This window comes from Hibiscus syriacus, unplaced genomic scaffold, assembly GCF_006381635.1.
Source record: "Hibiscus syriacus cultivar Baekdansim isolate YM2019G1 unplaced genomic scaffold, ASM638163v2 tig00110392_pilon, whole genome shotgun sequence".
Taxonomy (NCBI): Eukaryota; Viridiplantae; Streptophyta; class Magnoliopsida; order Malvales; family Malvaceae; genus Hibiscus; species Hibiscus syriacus.
The window spans coordinates 495334-514702 of record NW_024062720.1 but is presented as its reverse complement, the minus strand read 5'-3'; the positions used below and the strand labels follow the sequence as shown (position 1 = coordinate 514702).

Here is a 19369-nt window from a genome sequence, read left to right as displayed (position 1 = left end):
TATATAATGTAATGGGTAGTGGTTATATTGTAAAGTATCTATCATTTTTATAAAATTGTCTATACTTTTTTCACTGTGGAACACATTAATTTAAGGTTATCTTTTGAGTGAGTTTTAAGATATTAATTTAGTAATTATATGCGTCTAATGATTTATTTTTCACGTTACGATATATATTATTATTAAATTAAAAATTCTAAATATTATTTTAGAAAATATCAAAACAATCAAATAATTTTTTGTGCAAATGAAATTATTAAATTAATATTGTAGGTGGAAAACATGAAACACTATTAAAAAAAATTGAAACATAAATTACATAACTTTAAAAGAAGTATCGATTCTTTTTATAAAAAGTATGGACACTTTCAATATAATAGGTAAAAATATGATGTAATCGGTAGCACTTATATAATGTAATAGGTATCGTTTATATAATGTAATAGGTAGTGGTTATATTGTAAAGTATCTATCCTTTTTATAAAAGTGTCTATACTTTTTTCACTGTGGAAAACATTAATTTAAGGTTATCTTTTGAGTGAGTTTTAAGATATTAATTTAGTAATTATAGGCGTCTAATGATTTATTTTTACGTTACGATATATTATTATTAAATTAAAAACAATAAACATATATATTACATATTTATTATTATCTTTGGTTAATATTGTTAAATTTAAATTCTAAATATTATTTTATAAAATATCAAAACAATCAAATAATTTTTTGTGCAAATGAAATTATTAAATTAATATTGTAGGTGGAAAACATGAAACACTATTAAAAAAATTGAAACATAAATTACATAACTTTAAAAAAAGTATCGATCCTTTTTATAAAAAGTATGGACACTTTCAACATATTATAATGTAATAGGTAAATTTGCAATGCTATCGGTATAAATATACCGGTTTACTTATAAAATAGGTAAATATAAGCGCTACCTATTACATTATATAAGCGCTACCTAGTATATTATTGTACTTTATAATATTTTTGGTTAAATAATATAATATAACCGGTCTAAATTTTAACCGGTTACTTATTTAACCGATCATGCCGTATATTAACCATTTTTTAAACGACGCACCGCATAACTACCCCTATATGATGGTTTATCCGAGACTAGAAAATAAAGTTTGTGATTCCATCCCATGTGTATGTTTAATCAAAATCCTATATGGGGGTCCAACCCTTCTGTTTTCAAGATTCGTCTTGCTCCCATCTCTTACCTCAAAGTCTTTGGTCCGATTGTGACATGCATTTCATTTTTTTAATAGATACAGCTGTTAATATTATAAAAATTAAAAATATTCAAAATTAAATTAAAAGTTTACAATTATCCTCGTAAATTAAATATATAATTTGGACATTTTACTATAATATTGAAACTAATCATTTTAGATCATATAATATTATACATAGAAAATATTAAAAACCCAACCAAAAGACACGAACAAATATATATACGAACAAATCTAATTGTATCGGTAAACAAACTACAAAAGGAATTAAACTATTGAAAAATCATCGAGAACTGTAAATCAGAGCTGAGCGTCGTAACTATCCATGAATGTAAAATCGTGCATCCAAATTTAATCTGAATATCTATAGCATGGAAGATCTATAAGATTTCAAATAAGCGTCATTTTGATAAGTCTGGCATCGTAAAATCCAACCATGAGAAAACATAAATAAAAGAACGGTCAAACGACTGAGAAAAATATGACACAAATATAAAGATAAACGTGTCACAAAGATAAAAAAAGCAAAGAGAAAAGAAAATTTATTGTCGGCAATCAACATCAAAATCAGTATAGTTGACAACTAAACAAAATTTAAAAAAAAAAAGTTAATCTTATTTATAAAAAAACGATACAAACTCAAAATAAAAGAAAAAGAAAAAGAGAGAAAGAAGATTGGAAGGGGAGAGCGGTTAGGGTTTTATGAAAACAATGTTTTTACTCGTTTGTGATACGTACATTTCATTTTTTTCTTTTGGGTGTATGTAAATAAATTAGCTGACCCTTATTTTCATATATAATGGGGTAAGGGAGGTAAGATAATAGGCTGTCCCAAACACCAGGTTGAGAGCAGCTTCCGTAGGAGACCTCCGATTTATGAAATACCCTCCGTGAGATTTGATCCCACGACCCCAAGGTTAAGAACCTTATGCTCTACCAACTGAGCTGGATGGTCATTTATTTTAAGTGTATGTACATTATCTTAATTGTCTTAATTTACTATTGTCTCAGTGTAATTTAAAACATGATTTGCTTGAAATTATATTAACTTGTTTAATATCTAAGAGTTGATTAAGAAATAATATTTGGAAAAAGAAGTCAAATCATGTAATCAAATACAGAACATATATAGAAACAATCATTAAAATCCAAAATTAATTCACTTAACGCTTATTGCAAATGCAAAAATCACTCGTGCAGATGTACTAAAACCGAAGATATTTGTGCTTAACTTGAGCTAATCAATGCAATGATATTGCGATATTAATGGACAAATTAGTCCTTATTTGCTCTGGACACTAGCCTTTGTGTGGGACTCAAACTCCAAGGAAAACGTATTAAACCCCGACTAAGCTTTTTAGTTTCCACTCAAGGATGGATGAAACGAGATAGAAACGGTTGTCTTCTTTAAAATTTTAAATTATTATGTATTTATTATAATTTTTATTAAAAATTTATTTTTCCTCTTAAAATTTTATAAATTTACCCCTTAAAATTTTAAAAGTTTATATTCCTTTACATAAAATTTTACATTTATCTCTATTTTTGACAAGTTGTGAAACGATTTTACGTAATAAAAGAAACCCCCAAAGTTTAAGCTTGAAAGTGGTGTACTATAAGATTGTTGTAAGTAGGGCTGTAAACGAATCGTGTCGAGTTCGAGTATTGTTGAGCTCGACTTGACTCAAAAACTCTAAAATTAAGTTCAACTTAACTTGAAAACTCGCGAGCCTAAAATTTGCAAGCACGACTCGAACTCAAAACCATGAGCTGAAGATCGTAAAAACTCGAAATAAAAAAATCTTAAACTTAATTCGATTTAAACCTCAAACTTGAACCTAAACCTTAAATATATGAAAAACCTTATATTGCATTTTAAAAAAATCAATACATAAATGTTAATATTATTAATAAATTTATTTTTTAAAATAAAATCTTAATATATTATATTTTCAAGTTGTTTGTGAGTTTTTCGAGTCAAGTATCAGGTAGCTCATTTCGGTTCGTTAAGAACTCGAATTGATTCCATTTAAATCAAGTATTTATCGAATTTTGATCGAATTAATTTCAAATAACTCATAATATGTCTTATCTCATTTATAAACCCAGTAGTAAGTTTTTCAAATGCAACACGATAAAACTCTTATGTTACAAAAAATGATTCGTATGTTCAGCTTTTATGTCAAATATTGAAAATAACTCTTTTAAATTGTAGCGATAAAGAATTAGTTCTTATGCAAAAAAAAAAAAAAAACAAAACAAAAAACTATACTCTTGAATTCAAACAGTGTTGCCAAGATTACTGTACTAAAACCAGTTATAAAAGCCAGTGGACTAAAATGAACATAAAAGTAATGTTAGCGGACTAGAGTAGCCCATCCCATTATCCTGTTAACACGTGGGTTTCCTTGTAACCAAAAATCGTGCAAATGAACTGAGAATGTTAAGTTGGTTTGTTTTAAGTAAAACATTTTTCTGAAAATATTTTTTTTATTTTTCAGTAGTTGGTTGAAAGAAAATTGGTTGGTCAACGTAAAATATTTTTCTGGTCAATAAATTTTTTTGTGTTTCCTAAAAAATGACTTACTGATTTTTCGTTAGTTATTTTCTGAACTTTTCACTTCAAGAATAAATACTCAAAATAATTTTATTTTATGAATTTAATATTAATAAAATATTTTAATATCATTTTAATCAAAATATTAATTATTAAAAAAATTAAAATATATTTATTAATAATATAATATTATATTTTTAATATTATAGTAAAATAATCAATTATATTATAATAATATAAGATATTTGTATTTTAATAATATATAATAAATTATTAATAAAATTTATATTATTTATTAATTTCATAGAAAAATTTTATTAAATTATTAATAATGAATAATATTATTTATATATTTAATAATAATATAATAATCTAATAATATTTTAATAAAGATATTTAAACATTCTATTTAATATTTTAAAATATAATATAACACTATTACTTTAATAAATAATTAATATAATTTATAATATTTTTATTTCAATAAAATATACCAATATTATATTTTTATTAATAAAATTATAAAAAAATATTTTAATAATAAATAAATTATTTAATATTTTAAAAATAATAATTTTAAATTGTATAATAAATAATATTATTTATAGTATTTAATATTTGTAATAAATAATTTTTAAAAAGTTAATCAACTAGTAGGAAAAGAGTTTAAACAACATATTTCAAACATCGTAAAACGTTTCTCAGAAAATATAATTCATTTTACATTCGGATATTGGGAGATGACTCACCAACTATGCACTATAATAATGTCAAATTTCAGAATCAATCAGATATTGGGAGGTCTATATGCATGAAAAGCAATGTTATTAAAATCGGATCGGATCGGTCGGTTCAACCGGTTGAACCGTGAACCGGTGTCATGTCCGGTCCGGTTAACTCCCAAAACCGAATGAGCACAGAACCGGTAAAACCGGTTGAGAACCGGTAAAATCGGGGTGAACCGACTGAAAACTGACAAAATCGGTGTGAACCTCTCGTTCTCTTTTTTTCTTTAAAAAAAATTAAACCAAACAACGTCATTTGTTAAACGAGCCAAGTCAAACTCGAGTACTATTGAGCTCGACTCGAACTCGAAAACTTTAAAAGTAAGCTCAACTCGACTTAAAAACTCACGAGCTAAAAATTATCAAGTTCAACTCGAACTCGAAATATAATATTGAAACTTGAACTCGAAAAGGCTCGAACTCAAAAAAATATAGAAGCTCGATTAATGCATGAAATTCGAGCTTAATTGAAGCGAAATAATAGTTCGCTCTGTGCTCACCAAAAGGCTCTATGATTTTGAATACCAAATTACCTCTAGTATTTATAAAAGTCAGTTGGGATGCTCTTCTATGTTTCTTAGTCACGTGAGATTGTTTTGTTCTCATATTTTTACTCTTTAGACTTTTGGGATGATCTTCTATGTTTCTTAGCCATGTGAATTTTTTTAAAAAAAAAAAATTAAACCAAACGACATCGTTTGTTATGATTTTTTTCAGTCCCAAATTTATTTTTTTATTATAGTTATATAATTATATTTATTATTTAATATGTTTTACCTTAAATATTATGTTGTAGTTAATTTGAATCATTTTGTTTTACTTGATTTTATGTTTTTTAACTTATATATGTTATGACTTGTGATATTTTTATACCTTTTAATATTGTAAACTTTAAAAAATGTTATATATATATATATATATATATATTAATATTGCTTTGAATATTATGTAAAATTAAAAAAAAATTATTTTATATAAAATCCGATTGAATCGCGGTTGAACCCGGTTGAACCAGTGAACCAGTGAACCAATGAACCAGTACCTTTACCGGTTCAAGATCCTGTCCGATTTTAAAAACATTGATAAAAAGTGCCAGGTCACATTCGGAACCATGCACTATAATAATGTCAAATTTCAGAATCAATAGGATATTGGAGGTCTATATGCATGAAAAGTGTCAGGTCACATTCGGGTTGATCATTTTATTTAAGCATAGTTGTAGGCGTAATTTCTAAGGTCAAAAGCTACCTGAAAATGGAACTAAATTTAAAACCCAAAGTTGTAGAGGAGCTTTTGGGATCGTTGAATTTGGTGGTTATATTGGGGTTTGATAAATTATAATATTAATTTCTTGTTAGTGGAAGTCATAATTGGAATCCTTTTGGGTGTAATAGGTGATGCAACGTGAGGATTTCGGAATTTTAATGTTCACAATTATAATGATAAGATCCATGAGAGTGTAGTGTAGTGCTCTGCATATATTGGAAGACTTTGAGCAACCAATCACTATGGAGATGATAGCCTTTTTGGCAAGCGGATCTGACATTCAAAAACATGAGTGGGATTTGAATTCGTATTGATAGTGTTTGGGCAATTTAAATTGGGTAAACTACAACTCTAGTATCTAAATGTTACTTTTGTCCTGTTTTAGTATTTAAACTTTTGTTTTTTTCAAAATTATATCTAATATTTTGTTTTGGTATCTCACCGTTAAAAACTTAACGGAACTATTTTATGTTACACTTCTTTATGTATAAGTTTTATCATTCACCACTCATCTATCTTCTAACTCCTATTTTGGTCACTGAAGTTTAATTTTTTTAATTTAATTACTTAACTTTCAAATTTCTCTTAATTATTTCCTTTAATTTTCAAACTTATTTTTTAAATTATATTAAAAAAAAATTATAGAAAATGTCATGTCACAAAAATTATTAATAAAATAAACTAGAGAAATTAAAACATGAGTAATTATTAAAAGTTGAGTAATTAAATTAAAAAATTTAAATTTTAGTGACCAAAATAAGAGTGAGAAGAAAATTCAGTGATAAATAATGTAATTTACCTATAAAAGATGTCACATACAACACTTTTGTTCATTTTTTAACAGTGAGATACCAAAATAAAATTTAAAATAAAACGTTGGGTATGCTTTTGAAAAAAAAAATTAGGTACCGAAACAGAATAAAAGTAGTAATTAAGGTACTAAACATTTAGTTTATCCATTTAAGTTTTATGAGGAATAAAATGTTTATAATGATCCATAATTTATTTAAATTTATTATACAAATAAGAATATGAGAATATTGCACGAATCAAGTGACCTATGTGGTAAATGAATTGTTGTTATTCCTTGAAGACCTGAGTTTGAGCACCATAGATATCAGAGGTGTAAATATTCAATGTCGAAAGGAGAATTATCTTTAAACAAATATATATACTTGCCCCAAATTAATAATAATAATAATAATAATAAAAGAATATGAGAATATTTGAACCCATCTCACTTCCTACAAGGAACATCTCCGTACACCACCCACAACCAAATATACGAGGGAACATCAGCTGGTCCATGAAAATAATAGGTAAAAAGTTTCGCCATTAAAGTTGTTGGCCCAATAATTTGGATTGGACTTGGGAAAAATGGTGGGCACCTGGTCCAACAAAGGATGTCATCAAATTCCCAATGGACCAGTCTTCGTTAACCCGGAATGTAATCATAAACAAAATTGTTTCAAACTGTTGGTTCGATTAATAATTAAATTAATTATACTTTAAAATTTTTAACATTAAATGAATTAAATAATTTAAGAAAAATATTGACAGACTAAAATAATTTCGGTTAATTTGATCGTTTTTTTAATTAATTAATTTTTAAATTTTGATTGAAAATATTAATTCAGTTAACAGTAAATTTCTTTTGTTAAATAATCTTTATTTATTTATTTTTTGTTTTGAATTGGAATTAATATTAGGATTATGGGGGCAAACGTTGTTGGTTCAAGGCAGTGGGAAAGCAGTGAAGACGAGGAGCTGAATTGATCAGCTGAATGCAGCAACAATAATAATTAATCGCCAACATCCAATACGACCCAATATTTAATCCTGCATTATCTAACTGGAAAAAGAGAATGAAATGTAGGCAAGAAATTCTGTCCAAATTCAATTTTATTAAGCAAAGGGGTGGTCCATATGCGACAAATGGAATAACCTGCAACTTCAGCTGCCCGGCGGGCGGAGGTGAAGAGAAGCAGTCGAAGAGCGTTTTAGTGAGGCCGCCCTGGCCGGTAAATAGGGGCTCTTCCTTCTTGTCTTTTCTTTTGGTTTTGCATCATTATCAAAAGCCTTTATTTGTTTAATTTCATTTTTAACATACAACAACAACATAACCCTATTTCCATATGCAATGGGGTAAGAGGAGGTAGGGTAGTAGGCTGCCCCCAACGCCAGGTAGAGAGCAGCTTCCATAGAAGACATTCGGCAGTCAGAAAATTAAAAATAAAGATAAAATACAATGCATGTATAAATAAATACGTAGTTGAACAGACTTCATATGCAGTCTTCATATGTGCATCTGTAATGGGAAGTAATCCCTGCAAATAAATCTTTGCGTTAAAATCTCTGCATATAGACAGAAAACGTAAGTCCCGACTAAATTTAAAAAGAAGAAACATGAAGAGAAGGATACACAGTAGTCAGCGATAGCAAGCTACGAGAAGGTATAAAGTCAAATGGATTAAAACCTAAACTAAGGCAACACTACTCATCTACCCTAGTTCTAAGCCTTCATAAATTCCAATGACAGAACCGTATAAAAGTAAAAGTCATGGAAATTACTACAAAGGCATTAAAAAAGAAGACAGAGATGATACACCTATAGCTGTGGCCACACTACTCGGCTACCATTGTCTTAAGTCTCCATACTTTCCTGTCATAAGTCATATCCTCGGTAAGGGCTAAATCCTTCAAATCAGATCTCAGGCAGTCTACCCACTTCCTCCTTGGTCGTCCTCTCCTTCTGGCACCGTCGGCTGTAATCGACTCTACCCTCCTGACCGCATCCGACGGTTGTCTCCTAAGGACATGCCCAAACCACCGTAGTCTTCCCTCTCTTAATTTTTCGGATACAAGTACCACCCCCAAGGACATCTTAATTGCAGAGTTTGGTGTCATGTCCCACAGAGTCTTACCACATACCCATTGAAGCATTCTCATTTCTGCGGCCTCCATCCTCCTTACGTGATCCTTCTTGATTGCCCAACATTCTGATCCATACAGCAGCGCTGGTCTTATTGTCATTCTATAAAATTTTTCCTTAAGTTTTAGAGGTACCTTCTTGTCACACAAAACTCCAGTAGCAGCCCTCCACTTTGGCCATCCCGCCTTTATACGGTGTGTAACGTCATCATTTACACCCCCATATTTATGTATCATAGAACCTAGGTACTTGAAACAATCATTTGAGGGGAGAACGTGTCCTTCGATGCAAACTTCTACATCTTCATCGTTTTGGTTCCCACTGAAGTTTGAACATAAATACTCTGTCTTTTCAATATTGATCCTTAGACCTTTTTCTTCCAAAGCAGTCTTCCAGGTAGTCAGTCTACTATTCAACTCATTTTTTGTTTCAGCAACTAGGACAATGTCGTCAGCGAAAACCATACACAATGGAACACCGTCATGTGTCGCATAATAGATGTCGTCCATAATCAAGGTGAAGATGTAAAGGCTAAGAGCCGACCCCTAGTGGAGTCCGATTTCCACCGGGAATGCCTCGGTGTCACCAACTGTAGTCCTGACGTATGTAGTAGATCTACAGTACATATCACAAATCGCCCATATATAAGCAGTTTGGATTCCTCTCGTTTCCAAGGTCTTCCAGATTGTATCACAGGGTACTCTATCATACGCCTTCTCAAGGTCAATGAGCACCATGTGGAGATCTCTATTTTTTCCCCTATATTTCTCCATAAGCCGTCGAAGTAGATGAATCGCCTCCGTAGTAGACCTGCCTGGCATAAAGCCAAATTGGTTTTCCGAAACCCTAGTAACCTGTCTCAACCTAGCCTTTATCACCCTTTCCCATAGCTTCATGGTATGACTGAGTAGTTTAATACCTTTGTAGTTACCACAACGTTGGGGATCTCCTTTATTCTTATAGATTGGTATCACCGTCGACTATCTCCACTTCTCTGGCATCTTGGCAGTCTCTAAAATAATATTAAAGATATTGGTCAACCACTTAACTCCCTCTTCTCCTAAGGTCAACCACACAGTGATAGGAATTTGATTTGACTGACAGCTTTGTCCCTCCCCATCTTTCTAAGGGTCATTTTGACTTCCTCAATCCCAATCCTACTTGTAGGGAAGTCATTGGCCGTAGTACGATGGTCGACTAACCCATCAACGTTACTATCTCTACAGGGAGATGCACCGTTATTAAATAAGCCAAAGAAGTAACCACTCCAAACCCTTTAATATCATGATCATTCACTAAAAGAACACCATTGCTGTCCTTAATAAACCTAATGCTACCTAGATCATTTTTTCCTATTCTCCCTGGATTTTGCAAGCCTGAAATGTCGTTTTGTCCTTCCTTGGTGTCTAATCTCTTGTATATTTTCTCGTATGCCTTATCCTTTGCTTTAGCCACTGTTTTCTTGGCTTCTCGCTTTGCCTCCTTGTATCTTTGTTTAGCTCTTGATCTTTCTTCGTCGTCATTGCGTTGTAGCAACTCCTTGAAGCAAGTTTGCTTTGTCTTCACCTTAGTTTGGACTTCGTCGTTCCACCACCACGATTCTTTATGTTCCTTGACATTCCCTGTCGACAACCCAAGGATGTTTTTACCCACCTCTCTGATGGAATTTTCCATATTCTTCCATAACATATCTGCATTATGAGTTTGTAGTTCCGAAACCTTACTCCTAAAGTTATCAGCTGTCGCTCCATGTAAGTTCTTCTAAAGGATCCTAGGTTTACCTAGTTTAGCCCTCCTATGAGTGCTCCCCTCGTTGTGTACGCGAAACACCAAAACCAACAATCTGTGTTGTGATGCACATGCCTCTTCAGGGAACACCTTACAATCAATGCAAGCCCATCGATCCCGATTTCGAACCAGTATATAGTCGATTTGGGTACAATGTCCCCCTCTATGGAACGTAATCAAGTTCACATCTCTCTTGTTAAAGAAGGAGTTAGTGACCACCATATCTTGTGCAGTAGCAAATTCAAGTAACGTACGCCCCTCTTCGTTCCTACTACCAAAACTGAAACCCCCATGAACACTGTCATACCCGTCGATTTCACTACCTATATGGTCATTGAAGTCTCCCCCTATGAAAACTCTTTGGTCCTCCGGAATGCTCCTAAGTACATCATCTAACGAATCCTAGAAGCAATGTTTTCCCCCTCCCATAGGCCAACGTGTGGGGCGTACACTGAAAGGACATCACCACTTCTGCTTCTATAATAACCTTAATCATCATGATCCTATCACGGTATCTACAAAATTGAACTACATTTTCCTTGAGCCTAGAGGATACCAAGATACCCACCCCATTTCTAGCGTTATCTACGCCTGAATACCACAACTTGTACCATTTACACTATCTGGCGTGAGCCCCTTTCCACCTAGTCTCTTGAATACATGCAAAATCTATTTTCCTATTACTTAGTATGTCGGTCAGCTTCAGTAGCTTAGCATTTAATGTGCCTGTATTCAACGTACAAACTCTAAGTCTAGTCTCCTTGACACCACTCTGTCGAACCCGCCCCCTATACACCCTATGGGATCTAAATAAGGACATGACCTCAAGTAATCATCTATAGCCGAAGCTATGAGGAACTATGAAAATAGAATAATATTGATTTTTATTATTATGCGGGGTAAATATTTATGAATATATTTAATTGCTAAAAGCCTAGTGTTAAAAGGGTAGAAAAAAAGAATAATATTGATTGTTAATTTATAAAATACGTTCTAATGTTTACTGGCAATTTCAAAACTTTTTTGTTTTGAAAAATTTGAATTGAATACTAAGTTTATTGCTAGTAATTAGGTTAATAATGATAATAAGTAAGTTTATTAACAATTATAAGGTAAATTGCGTAAAACACTAGCATAGCACGTTTAAATACCTGGCTGACCACTATATGTACCTGGCCGACAAGTAGGAAGTAGTTGCTATTTTCCGACGGGATTGTTTTCCGACGAAGGTTCTGTTGTGGAACTTTAATGTGGTTGCCGGTAACGTTCACCTGCAAAAAGCAAAAAGCAAAAAGCACAAGCAATTCCAACGAATATTGGGAGAGAGTTCGGATAAAGAAATTTATCTGACTTCTGCACTAAACCAAACACACTAAAACACGCAAGCTTGGATTTAACCCCAAATCCGATATAGATCAAGCAAATGTGATGAAGATTGAACCTATATAGCAACTCATAAGACAATGAAATTCAAATTTAAGCGTAAATCTGAATCAAAATTGAAAACTAAAAACATATCAGAACCCCAATTTTTACAAAGGTATCTGCTTGGTGAATTCAACGAAGAGAGATCAAACACGGAAATTCAAAGGAAGAGAGAAAGTGAGAATCAGATCCAAACACCGAATTTCAAGAAAGAGAAACGGATCCAAACAAGGAATCGAAGAACAGTGCAAAACTAATAAGGAGGAGAGAGAGGAAAGATTGTAAGCTTTTTACCTCATTTTTAACATGTTCAGCCGAAATGTTGTCCAAGTTTAAATGACAGAGGACTGATCGGACATTTTGTATGAGCCGTCCCTTTGACTTGGTGCCATCACAAAGATTTTGGCGTTGCGCCTACAGTTAATCAGTATCGCCGTTGCGCCGCCATGGGAACCTCCACCACCGCCGCTACGTCAACCCGAATCCTCGGTCATACCACCGACCTCCGAAATGCTTTCCAATTCCGAGCCCGCCGCCAAATCTTCTCCTCCCTGCGCTGCAAGCTTTTGCCTTCTGATCAACTCATGCTCAAGCCCTTAAACCTTGCCGTTGAAACTCTAGAAAACGCCATTTCCGCCCCCGAACGCCTCCACACAATCCTCCTCTCTTCTCCTTGCTCAAAAGCTCCTCGTTTCCAATCCCGAAGCGAACTTCTCGTCTTTCCTTCTATCCCTCATTTACTCTCTCTCAAACCAAACCGTCAATTCCTCCCTATGTCTTCTACAAGTTTTCAACTTGGACCTTTCATTCGCTAGATCAGAATTAGCACCCACCTTTTTCGAAGAGCTCTTTCTACTTCATTTCCTACCTGTTCTTCAACGGTTCAAAGAACAAAGAGTAATGATTTTGTTTTCTTTATCGCAAAATGCAAATCACGATGCCGACGATTATTCCATATGTGATGAATCGTGGTCGTTCCATGGTCTAAGTTGTTGTCGAAAATGAGTGGTGATCAAGCTCTGGAGTTGAAAGAACTGGAAAGAAATTACGAAGAGGTTCTGGATGAGAATTGCAGGGTTTTTGCTACGTATTTCAAAGAGATTTTAGAGAATTCTGATGAAAACAGATGGATTAATCCGCCGGAGTTGGTGTTTAAGCAAACAGAGAGGTGAAGGTGTGGAGTACCATGAGGATGAGAACATCAAAACCAAGGAACTTGGACGAAAAACGGCCGGTATACTGTAATATTGCTTTTGCTTTCCGTTGACCAATTTTCTTGATTTTCATATATTTTTCATTTCTTTTAGTTATGGTTATAAATTACGGTACAATTCACAAATAGAAATTTTAATTATTCTGAAATGATTTTTTAATTATTAGATTTCTTAAAAGCATAAAACAATTATAATCTTTTTAAAATCATTATAAAAAATCATTAAATTGTATCATTCTATTAAAAATAGCCATTAAATTTATTAAAATTTATCATTATTTTATAACGCGTAGTGATCAATATACAATAGTTCAACAAGTTTAATAACTATTTTATAACTTTTAAAAATATAATGACTAAGAAGTTATTTCAACATAATTTAATGATCATCTTATACATTTTCCCTATAGATAATGATAAGGGTAAAAGAGTAATTTAGCCTATTCTTACCTAATTCAATCCTGGCCAATTTTAAAAGTGGATGATGATTAATTATGATACTAATAATAACAATCAATTTTATATAATTTTGATTGATATAATGATATATCTAACCTTCAACGTTTATATGTTGCCCTTGTAGTTGGGTGTTTCGAAAGAGGAAGCAGGGTCTGTGATGCTGTTTCTGAGGCAGGGTCTGTGCTGCTATTTTTCCATGGTATTGGATGGATTGTAATCACATCGCTTTTGCATATTGCATGCGGTTAATAACTTGTGGCGTGATGAACACTCTTTTTCCTCCATTTTGGTTTAAGAGGTTTTTTTAATGAGGTCTATGTTTGTGTCCGATTTTGTATTAGACTCGTCTATTAAATACAAAATCAAACTCTTTCAAAAAAAAATACATATATATTGAACTTTTAAGAGAGAAGATCAAATCGACCCAATATATAAATTTTAATTCAAATTTAGTATTACGTCAAATAAAATCATCTAAAATTAACAAAAAAAATTAAAAAATGATTAATTATCAATCGATGATACTAAATTATTTTTTAAACACTTTTATGCAATTTTAAAATTAGAAAAAAAACCTAATCAGTCATTCCTTGTTGGGTCAAAAACATGGGTTCATCTATTATCTTTCACTGCATGAGTGCATGTGTTATTGGATCTTGGAAATTTCCATATGGTGATGTGCTTTGACACCTTTCTAGTCCATGCTTCATTTTTTAGTATATTAAATATATGATAAGTGAAGCCTAACCGCATTTTTCTATTCCACCTTGTTTGAATCAATCAAGCAATCTGGGTAAAATGGCCAAACATCTCGTAGTTATTTTAAATCGAATGTTTTTCTTTATTAATTGATTGAATTATTCGAATTGGCTGCTACTTCAGATTTTAAAATGTATTTATTTCACCGTACTTGCAGAAAAAAATGGTTATTTAATTCTTCTTTCAAATGATGACCTGTTCTGCATCTGCACTGCATTGTATGGAAATTCAGAAAGAGGTTTACTATATCTTTCTCATTTTTGGGTAAGGGGATGCATTTTGTCATAAACTGTCAGTGTGAAAAGCGTTGGTTCTCTGAAATCTGAATTCAACTCTTCGCTGCTGTTTTGTCAATGATTTGTGCAGCCAATCTGGGACGAACGAGAAAGTTCGGTTGACTTTTGTAGTAGCAGCAGCAGCAAATCCAAATCTCCGCCGTTTTATCCGCAGAGGGTGTCTGTAAATATCCTTAAAAACAAAACTCTCGGACTTTGGCAGCGTCGCCGTCTTTAGTTTCTGATTCTGAAACGGGGTCTCTTTCCGAGGACAATTCGCCAACTCTTGTTCTTCGAATCTGATGCCCATGTCGAGGTAATCTTCTCGTTACAAACAAGAAAACAAATCCTCGCTCCCTAGGTTAAAACGTCAATGCATGTATTTTTAGTTTTGAAAAATATTTTCCTCGTCTTTGTAGGAAAACAACAGAGAAGAAGCATTGTTAGAAAATGGAAACAACCCAACGCAGCCTGTTCTTGGTGATTCCTGTCGGTAAATAATATTGAAAGACATTTAGCAACCTTTTTTTTTACAGATTGACTACTTTATTTTTTGATATTTGGATTCTTGTTATATTTTTTAATATTGAAAGACATTTAGCTCTCTTAATTATCTAATGGCGGATAATGGTAAAACCCCTGCCAGTGGGAAACATACGCCTCCCAAGGATTTTGTTTGCCCCATCACAAGCCATTTGTTTGATGATCCTGTCACCCTTGAAACAGGCCAGACTTACGAGCGTAGAGCAATCCAGGAATGGCTACATCGGGGTAACTCGACATGTCCGATTACCCCCTGGAGTCTACATAGCACTCAGCTGCCTAAAACTAATTATGTGCTCAAGAGGCTCATAGCGAGCTGGCAAGAAAAGAGTCAGGGTCCAGTCCCACATCAGTCCGATAATCATCCACATGTAGAAACCGATCATCATGAGCCGATGGTCAAGTCTGTAGTTCCTGCAACTTCTCCTAATAGTGTCATAAGCCAGGCTGCAATGGATACAACTATCAATGAGTTACGCCAAGCGATTACTACTCTTTGTATGTCTGAAATTCTAAAGGAGTCGGAAAAGGCTATTCTACAAATAGAGAGATTTTGGCAAGACATGAATATAGAATCTGATATTCTAGCTATGCTCTCGAAACCTCCGGTAATCAATGGATTTGTGGAGATCCTTTTCAATTCTGTGGACCTCCAGGTGCTGAAGACCACCTTTTTTCTACTGTGTGAACTTGGTTCTAGAGATGAAACCGTGATCCATAAACTTACCCGAGTCGACTCCGACGTCGAACGTATTGTTGCTTTGTTTAAGGAAGGGCTGGAAGAGGCGGTTGTGTTGATATATCTGTTAAGACCTTCAATTGCTGGCCTATTGGAGATGGATTTAGTGGAATCCCTCCTAGCAGTTATTATGGAGAGAGGTGAAGATTCAATTAAAATGTGCTTGAAGCCGAAAACAGCTTCTGTTCTCTTATTGAGAGAAATTCTTCAGAGCGACGAAGAGAATGTTGCATCTTACCTTATCGGCACAACTATTTCTACGAAAGTAATTGAAAATGTTGTTGGCAGCTTGGAAGCTGAATGGGCAGCTGAGAGAATTGCTGCTGTTGGTATATTGCGAAGATGCATACAACAAGATGGTAAATGCAGAAACACTGTTGCTGATAAAGCTCAGTTGGCCCCCGTTCTAGAAAACTTCATGGTCACAAGCGATGCAGATCGATTTGAGATAGTTTACTTTCTTTCTGAGATAGTCAAATTAAATAGGTACATTCATGTTTCTTGCAATTGAATATTGAATCAACTTCTGCGTGAATTAATTTTTTATTATTTGGCTTTCTCTAGGAGGACATTCAATGAGCAAATTCTCAACATTATCAGGGATGAAGGTGCTTTTAGTACAACGCATGCTCTCCTAGTTTATTTACAGACAGCACTCCCAGGCCAATGTCCCATTGTGGCCGGTCTCCTACTCCTACTTGATCTTCTGGTTTGGACCTAAGATCTCCCTCAGAATTTAACATATGAGAAATCTGCATCTTTTAGGCTTTTTCAATGGCTTAGATCGTTACATATTTGATCACTCTGCAGGTTGAGCCAAGAAAGATGAGCATCTATCGTGAAGAGGCAATCGATACCCTCATTTCATGCCTCAGAAATTCAGAATTTCCTGCTGCTCAAATTGCAGCTGCAGAGACAATTGTTTCGCTCCAGGGAAGATTCACAACCTCCGGGAAGCCCCTTGCCCGCCCTTTTCTTCTAAAACATGCTGGACTTGAGAAAAATTACAGAAAGCTCATGCGGATGGAGCAGCTACACAACAATCCTGAAGACTTTGAAGATATATCTGTGAGTGATTTCAAAAGTGATTACGTACATTTTTTTTCATTCCTTTTTTCCTTTTGCAACTTTTATCGGCGATGGCAACAACAGGAAGAAGAGAAGGCAGCTGATGCTTGGGAAAAAAGAATGGCCTTTGTTTTAGTAAGTCATGAATTTGGCCTGGTCTTTGAAGCTTTAGCAGAAGGGCTGACGAGCGAATCTGCAGACCTATGGTCAGCGTGCTTCGTGGCAGCAACATGGCTAGTGTACATGCTTGGTGTTCTTCCAGACACCGGAATAAGAGGAGCTGCTCGAGTCTGCCTACTCAAGCACTTTATCTCAACATTCAAGTCTTCAAAGAACATTGAAGACAGAACACTTTCCTTGTTGGCCTTCAAAAGCTTCGTTCATGACCCTGGTAGGTACTAATTTTTGCAGTAAAAAAGATTGATTCATAGGTTCTTACAAACTGCATTATAGTTAACTACGCAAGGTTACCTGAATTTCAGAAGGACTGCGTGATCTGACTTCCTATGCGAAGCACATTTTGAAAGGTTTAAGAGAGCTTAGAAAATCCTGCCAACTGGCATTTGAAATTATGAAACTTCTCTCTGAAGAACAAGATTGCAGTGCTGTAAGCGTGTTGAACTTCTGAATCAATAGTTCCATGAAAATAAAGGTGAAAGTACCAGCTTAAACTTGCCTATTTCTGTTGTGCTGTAGGACTGGTGGAATCATAAAGAATTAGCTCAAGTAGACTCTGCTGAAAATGGAGAAGTATTGTCAATTGTAAGTTTCAAAGACATTCTTTTCAGGCCATACCGATGGAACTATAAAGGTAATCTTCTGCTCTAATTTGTACACAAGTAGGTTGATTACGTATATGTGATATTCATTTATACACAAATACGTAATCAACTTTCATTTAGGCCATTCTTCAGATGATGTTTATTTTTGGGGAAATTACAGCTCTTATTTGAGTATATATCTCATGGAACATCATGTTTTAACTGCAAACTTCGTTCTTTCTAAAATTGTATCAGTGAAAGAAGGTAATGAAACTTGAGTTTTGACTGTTATGTATAAAATTTTGAAGGTCTGGGCTGTTATAGGCAGCAATCTTCATCTTGTCCAAGAAATTCGAGAACATACCAAGGCCATTACGAGCTTGTTTGTTCTACAATCTGGGGAATGGTTATATAGTGGTTCACTTGATAAAACTGCAAGGGTATGCTCTTATGCTTCTTCTAGTTTACATCTACTGAAGTGCCAAACTGATAGATTCTGTTTTCAATGAACAGGTTTGGTCCATCAGCAATGAAATAATGTGTTGTGTACAAGTACATGATATGAAGGATCAGGTTCATAATTTAGTTGTTGCCAACAGCATTTCTTGCTTCATTCCCCAAGGAGCCGGTGTTAAGGTACCGATCATTCCATGCTTCATTTTAAGTTCTCTTATCTTTCTGCATCTGAAGAAGGGACAATGAGTTTAAGCCCTTTTTCTTTAACCCTTTTAGGTTCATGCATGGAATGGACAATCAAAATTATTAAATCAAAATAAATACATCAAGTGCTTAGCCCTTGACCAAGGAAGATTATATTGTGGATGCCATGATAACAGTATACAGGAACTTGATTTGGCATCAGGAACACTCGGCAGCATTCAAAGTGGTTCAAGAAAATTACTAGGCAAAGCACATCCAATCCATGCACTCCAGGTTCACAATGAACTCATATATTCAGCCAGCACCGCCTTAGATGGAGTAGCAGTCAAGGTTCCGTTTCTCTTCATTTTGATGACAAGCAATGGCTTTTGACTTTCTTTTAATTTTGTTTTTCTTTTTTCCTGCAAAGATTTGGAGCACTAGAAATTATAACATGGTGGGATCATTGCCGACGACTTCGGAAGTGAGGTGTATGACATTAAGCTCGGAGCTGATATACTTGGGATGCAAAGGAGGAATTGTGGAAGTCTGGGATCTGAAAAAACAAACCAGAATTGAAATACTGCAAACAGGAACTAATGGTAAAGTTCTTTGCATGACACTTGATCCCAATGAAGAAGTTTTAGTTACCGGAACGTCTGATGGGCGAATTCAGGTGAAAAAACAACTCTATGCTTCAAACTTACAAACATTCATTGAAGTTGAATCCTTTGCATTAACCATCAAAGCTTATTTTCTCTGCAGGCATGGGGATGGAGTTAAAAAGCTGAGACAAAGAGGAAAAAAAAGCTGTAAAAAGTATGGAGAACACATTGATTATAGAGTAATTTCGAAGCAGAACAATTCCGCTGGAAATATTACCTGTACCAAGTTGATTTGTAAATTTTGGTCACAA

General features: G+C 33.7%; 1 pseudogene; it reads left to right on the top strand.

Moving 5' to 3' along the window:
* Nucleotides 1–12443: 12443 nt before the first annotated feature.
* Nucleotides 12444–19333, top strand: LOC120123246 (annotated as a pseudogene).
* Nucleotides 19334–19369: the final 36 nt, after the last annotated feature.